Genomic DNA, 6,152 nt, shown 5'->3' with positions numbered 1-6,152 from the left:
AAATCCATTTATCCTCATGAATGATATGGCCACCAGTTTTCAACCAAACTGATAAAAAAAATCTTTGGTAGAATAATAAAGACTATGGGAAAGATTCAGATCTGGATGGATCCCTGCGCTACCATCTTCCTTGTTTTCTTCAATGGCTATTCCATTGTTGAAAAAAAATGGGGAAGAGTTGCTGATAAAGCTTCAGAAATTTCCCAGAAGGAGAGAATTATAAACTCTTCTCAGAACATTTGCTTTGGATAAAGAGTTCTATGATCAGATGACTTTGGGAATCACCGTTTGTATACCTACTCTGCGATAACAGCCACGGCCCAGACCTTTTCTTAAGCACCAGTCCCATCCAGCCAGCCACCTTTAAAACACGTCCTCCTGGAAGTTTATAGGCAATTCTAACCCCAGAATCGAAGTCATAGTTTTTTCTCTCCATATCTGCTCTCCTCCATTCATCTCCTGCCAGCTGCCCCTTTGCCCAAGTCAGAAAACTGGTATTCATCCTCTATACCTCTCCCCTTGTCACCGCTCCCAACACCTACCGCCCTTGATCCAAGTCATCCAGTTCTTTTTATTTCATGCCTTTCTCCTCTCTCTGACACACCCTATTTTCCTCTGTTGTCCATCAGGCCACTGTCCAGGCTCTCACTTTGTTGGTCTGCATTTATTCTCCTCCCCCAATTCATCGTTTACACTGTTGACACAGATTCCTACACAAATCTGCCCCAGGGGCCCCTCTACCTAAAATCTGTAAATGGTTCCTCTTCAGGATAAAGTTCCTACCTCTACTCTTTCCTCCTCAGAACCCCTCTCTCCCTTACATGAACCCACTGCTTCACGGAGTTGCCTGAAGTTGATGCTCTATTTTACCATCAGTGACTGCCCGTACTGTTTTGCTGAAAACACCTATCCTTCCCTCCCTTGTGTGATTGGCCAATTCCTTCTCATACAAGGTTTGGCTCATCAGTAACCTTTCCTGGTGCTTCTGTCTACACCTGTGTGAATTAGGTGCCCCTCCTTTATGCTTCCTAAAAGTCTGGTCCATAGCTCTGGTGTAACACTAAAAGGCACTATGATACTCTGTACCTGAAAGAGTATTGCCTCTAGAATCACACAGATCTGGGTTTGAATTATGGGTCTACTGTTTATTAAAAATAAACCCTGAAATATATTTTAACCTCAATGTATATCAATTTTTCATCTGTAATTAATTATACTTGTATTTGTCATATGGAGTCTATATAAGGTTTAAAGTAAAATAAAGTATAAAAAGCATGAAAAATAGTGCCTAATATGATAGATATATTTGGATCTCCTCCATAACCATGATTATATTACATTCTCCTTGGGGTTCTCAGGGATAGGAACAGAACTGACCCTCAGAAATGTTGACAAGATATCAGCATTTGACACCGTTTACAACTTTCTCCTAAAATATTCTCTCCTCAGGGATAGGAACAGAACTGACCCTCAGAAATGTTGACAAGATATCAGCATTTGACACCGTTTACAACTTTCTCCTAAAATATTCTCTCCTCTCTAGGATTTCCTGACACAATTCTCATCTATGTTCCTCCCATCAATCTGGCTGCTCTTTTTCCCATATATTTTGCTGGAGGTCCTCATATATGAAGAGGAGGAAAAACTTTTCCTTTATCCTCTTAGATTTAGTCTCAGAGGTGTGCAAATTAAATTGACAAAAGGCAAATAAATTCATAGGAGAAAAGGCATAACATTTTTTTTTACATCTTTATTGGAGTATAATTGCTTTACAATGGTGTGTTAGTTTCTGCTTTATAACAAAGTGAATCAGTTATACATATACATATGTTCCCATATCTCTTCCCTCTTGCATCTCCCGCCCTCCCACCCTCCCTATCCCATCCCTTCACAAAGCACCAAGCTTATCTCCCTGTGCTATGTAGCTCCTTCCCGCTAGCTATCTACCTTACGTTTGGTAGTGTATATATGTCCATAGGCATAACATTTTATTTTTAATTTTACATATATGAGGGCTCCATAGAAAAGAGGTGAAAACCCAAAGAAGCAGTTAGACTTGGGGGCTTCTATACCATTTTCACAAAGGGCAATAACTCATGGGAAGGTGACTAGGAAATATATGATAAATAGGGGTTGTTTAATAAAGTTTGTTATGCTGACTTACCTCTGTGCTGTTTCTGGTCTTCCTGGTACAGGAGTCGGGAAACACCTTTACAAATGGAGACCTATGTCATGTTTATAATGGGAAATTTTATGTTCTGCTTTTAGGCAGAAACAGGGAGGGCAGAGAGCTTTTCCTGTGTCTGCTGTTTCTTGACTGCCTTCAGGTCAGGATAATTCTTATGCCACAGTGGCATATTTTGTGGTGACATATTCTGATACGCTTCATATAGTTACCCTTTAAATGTTAGAGTTCATCAGACCCCATCCTAACCCTCCCTCTTCTTATCTCATCCTCTCCCTCTCTGAGTTTCTCAAAGCTCAACTAACCAAATGTGTAAGAGTTACCTGGCTTCCCTTTCCTAGCTACGCAGTGGGAGAATAGTTGGGGTTGGATGAAGATGAGATTGTGGATCTGCATTTTCAACAAGTTCTTCAAGTGCGTCCTGGACAAACTGCAGTTGAAAATTTTGGCCTTAGAAATTTCACTCTCTCCTGTGGTTTTAAGTACACACATTTGCTAAAGATTTTTCAAATCTATGTCTCCAACTCAGACCTGCTGTTGGACTTCCCACCTATTTAGCCCACAGCTTCCCTGGCAGTTCCTTCTGGAAGCTTTCAGGCAAGATGTTCAAAAGCAAAAATTTTTATCCTCCTCTGCTAAGTGTCTCTTAACTTGAAGGAACATCTACCCAAATGCTGAAACCTCAGGTCAGCCTTCTCCTCCCACTTCACTTCCTCTACTCCAGCACCGGAATGTGTGTACTATCTCTTGAATCTTTACACTTCTCTCTAACCCCATTGCCACACCCCCTAGTCTAAGCCACAAATATCTTTTATTTGAATTTCTATAGTAGGCTCCTAACTAGTCTGTATTCACGGTAGATAGTAGTTAAGTATAGGCTCTGAACGCTGACTTCCAGGTTTCAAAATCTCTTCTTGTCATCACCTTGTTTAAGCCTCAGTTTCTTCTATGAGATGAGGAAAAAATAGTACTTCCCTCAAAGTGTTTTCGTGAAGGTTGCATTCGGTAATCTGTGTAAAGCTCTTTGTATTATGTGGGCACATAGGAAGCTCCCAATAAGGGTTAGTTGTTGTGATGATCCAATACTACCCTCTTTAGTCCACCAGCCACCCAACATTAGTAATCTTTTACAAATGCAAATCAAATCACATTTCTATTAAAAAGTCTTGGCTTTGTGACATCTTTACAATATTGACCTTTATAAGGCAGCATGACTCCCTGTGATGTGTCTAGCCATAGTTTAAAGTCCCAATGCCATCTTTCAGTACCCTTCCTTTTTGATTATTTTTCTCCCAGCCATTCTGGATTTCTTTCGTTACTTAAATGCATCAGCCTCTCCTTTGCACACTTACAGGCTTGCACACAATTTCTTTCTTGTGTGGCTTATGGTTCTGCCACCTGCTACTCCCCACCAAGTCCCTCAGCCTTCAGTTGTTTAGAGAATCCTGCTCTTGTATAGGTTTTTTTCTTCTATCAGGTTTTCAGAAAAAATTAAAAAGTAATTTCCTTGGGGCGGGCTCCTTCCTTTGGATTCAGTTTTTCCTCTTTGTGGCATTCATCCCAATTGTGATTTCTTTCTTCCCCATTATTCCCACATTCCACTTTGATGATGGAGAGCGTGTCTGTCTTCTTCATGTCCTCATCCCCAGTGCACAGTGTGTTGAAGACACTCAGTAATATTCATTAAGTGAATGAATATTATGACCAAAGTATTGATAACTTCCCATTTCTCCTCTGCATATTTGTTCTCTCTTAAATCTTAAATCAGAATTTTATTTTCTCTAGTCTTACTTTGTTTATTAGCTTTGTATTGGTATTAAGTAAGAACAACTGAACAATGTTCTAAAAATCCTGAGATTTCTCTCAGAGAAGGAAATCTGCAAAATTTTCCTTAGAAAATAAGTTCCCATGAATTATACATCTTTGATGTTCAACAAAGAAATTATTCATTCAATAAAATTGAGGGTTCTTGATTATAAAAACATTTCTTAATCAGGTACAGTATGTTGCTATTCTATTTAATATGACAAACCTGCTTTTAGGCATATTTTCACTCTCCAAAAGGAATACTGGGTTTTATTTGGATAGGACTAAATGTTTTATAAAATGTATTTTACTTATGGTTTAACTCTTTCTGGTTTATGAATAGTCGATCAATTCTGTAAACTAATGGAAAATCTGGCGTCTATTGTAATGAATGTATCAGGACCCCTTAGCTTGTTTTATGTTTTATTTATTGTTGTTTTTATAATAACAAAGAGAATCTTTAGCCTCTTCTTCCTCCAGATTTGTAGCAGGGCATCTGATTTGTCCACAGCTGTACCTTTCATCATTTGGTTGCTTACTCCATCCTTTTGTTTATCCCCTCATTTGTCCCATACTCTGACATAAGTGGGAGAGTAACTCATTAGGACCCACCCTTTTAATTATTTACATTCTCTTTACACTCCAGGTTGAACTCTGAGCTCCCAAGCCAGCATCCACATTGCATCCAAGATTTGTAGCCAAGGGTGGTAGCTATAAATAGCCCATTTCTATTTGCACTTAATTTCAAAAAAAACAATGGAGTGTTTTTGTAGATAATGTCAGAAGTAAGGTTTGGTGAAGAATGTTAATTCTGGTAGGACAACTAACCAGCTGCTAGATAGAAAATATTACGAGGAAAGGAAATTTGAGCCCTAGGTCTCCATTTCTACACTGTCGTAAATCTTGAAGCCTATGGCTCTCATATAATGTATTTCACACCGTCCCTCAGTTATTAGCTCTTCTCCCAGGATGTACATAGCAAATAGTGATTGACTTATTGCCATCTTGACTGTCTAATATATGCCACGGACTATATTATCTCTAATTATCTAATTCTGTATTTTTTAAATGAATAAACTGTGTCTCAGAGTGATTAATTAATGTGCCCAGATTCTCCTGTAGAGTAAGTTGTGGAGTCTGGTGTTCAAACCCAGACCTTCCTGACTATAGAGTCTGTTTACTTTGCAGGGTGCCTCACTGCTTATCCTCATCATGCAGAGCAAGCCAGCCCTGTCTCCAAGCAGCTGCTTTCATAAATGATCCTTCCATCATTTTCATATCTGTTGCAGCTTTCCTCCCTCTCCCCCCAATAGGTAGCCTTCACAGACTCCTCCATGGTCAGCTTTCCCCACTTCTCACTCATGCCTCCACCTTTTGGGAGATGGCCTTCCTTGGAGCCATTGTGTCATCAAAGTACTGTTTCCATTAAGGGCTAAGTCTGCTTAGAGCTGGCTTTGTTCGTGATAAAATTTTTGTACAAAGTATAAAATGAGGGGAGGCTTTAGCCAAAACTGTATCCACAGAAATCTCATCAATAAAAATTTGTCCTTTTGACTTTACAAGTGATTTAAAACTATATAATTTACCTGGGAGATTAATACTTCTTGCCACTATTTAGTTGTTTTTTGTTTGTTTGTTTGTTTTTTGCGGTACGCGGGCCTCTCATTGTTGTGGCCTCTCCCGTTGCGGAGCACAGGCTCCGGACGCGCAGGCTCAGTGGCCATGGTTCACGGGCCCAGCCACTCTGCGGCATGTGGGATCTTCCCGGACCGGGGCACGAACCCGTGTCCCCTGCATCGGCAGGCGGACTCTCAACCACTGCGCCACCAAGGAAGCCCCACTATTTAGTTTAAACTGAATGTTTTAGTCGATGGATTTCCTTCTGCCAGTAGGCTGAGATCAGCTTTCCTGAGTGTGTGTAAGTTTTAATATGGGATGAATTGGAAGGGAAAGATTGGTGGAGGTGGGTGTTAAGATACTCGTCAAGTTCATTTTCAGGGTAGAGCCCTTTCTAGGGAGAGCAGCTCTGGAACAAATGCTATTTAGTTGGGACTGCCAGAGGTTGGCAAAATCTGCACCTCCAGAACAGGTAACATGAGACACAAGGCACATGGTAGGTCTCAGAGTTGGAGAGTTTTCCCAGTTTGGGTAAGGGCAAACC

Source organism: Mesoplodon bidens (assembly GCF_964165515.1).
Source record: "Mesoplodon bidens genome assembly, chromosome: 9".
NCBI classification, from domain to species: domain Eukaryota; kingdom Metazoa; phylum Chordata; class Mammalia; order Artiodactyla; family Ziphiidae; genus Mesoplodon; species Mesoplodon bidens.
This window is presented reverse-complemented; position numbering follows the sequence as displayed.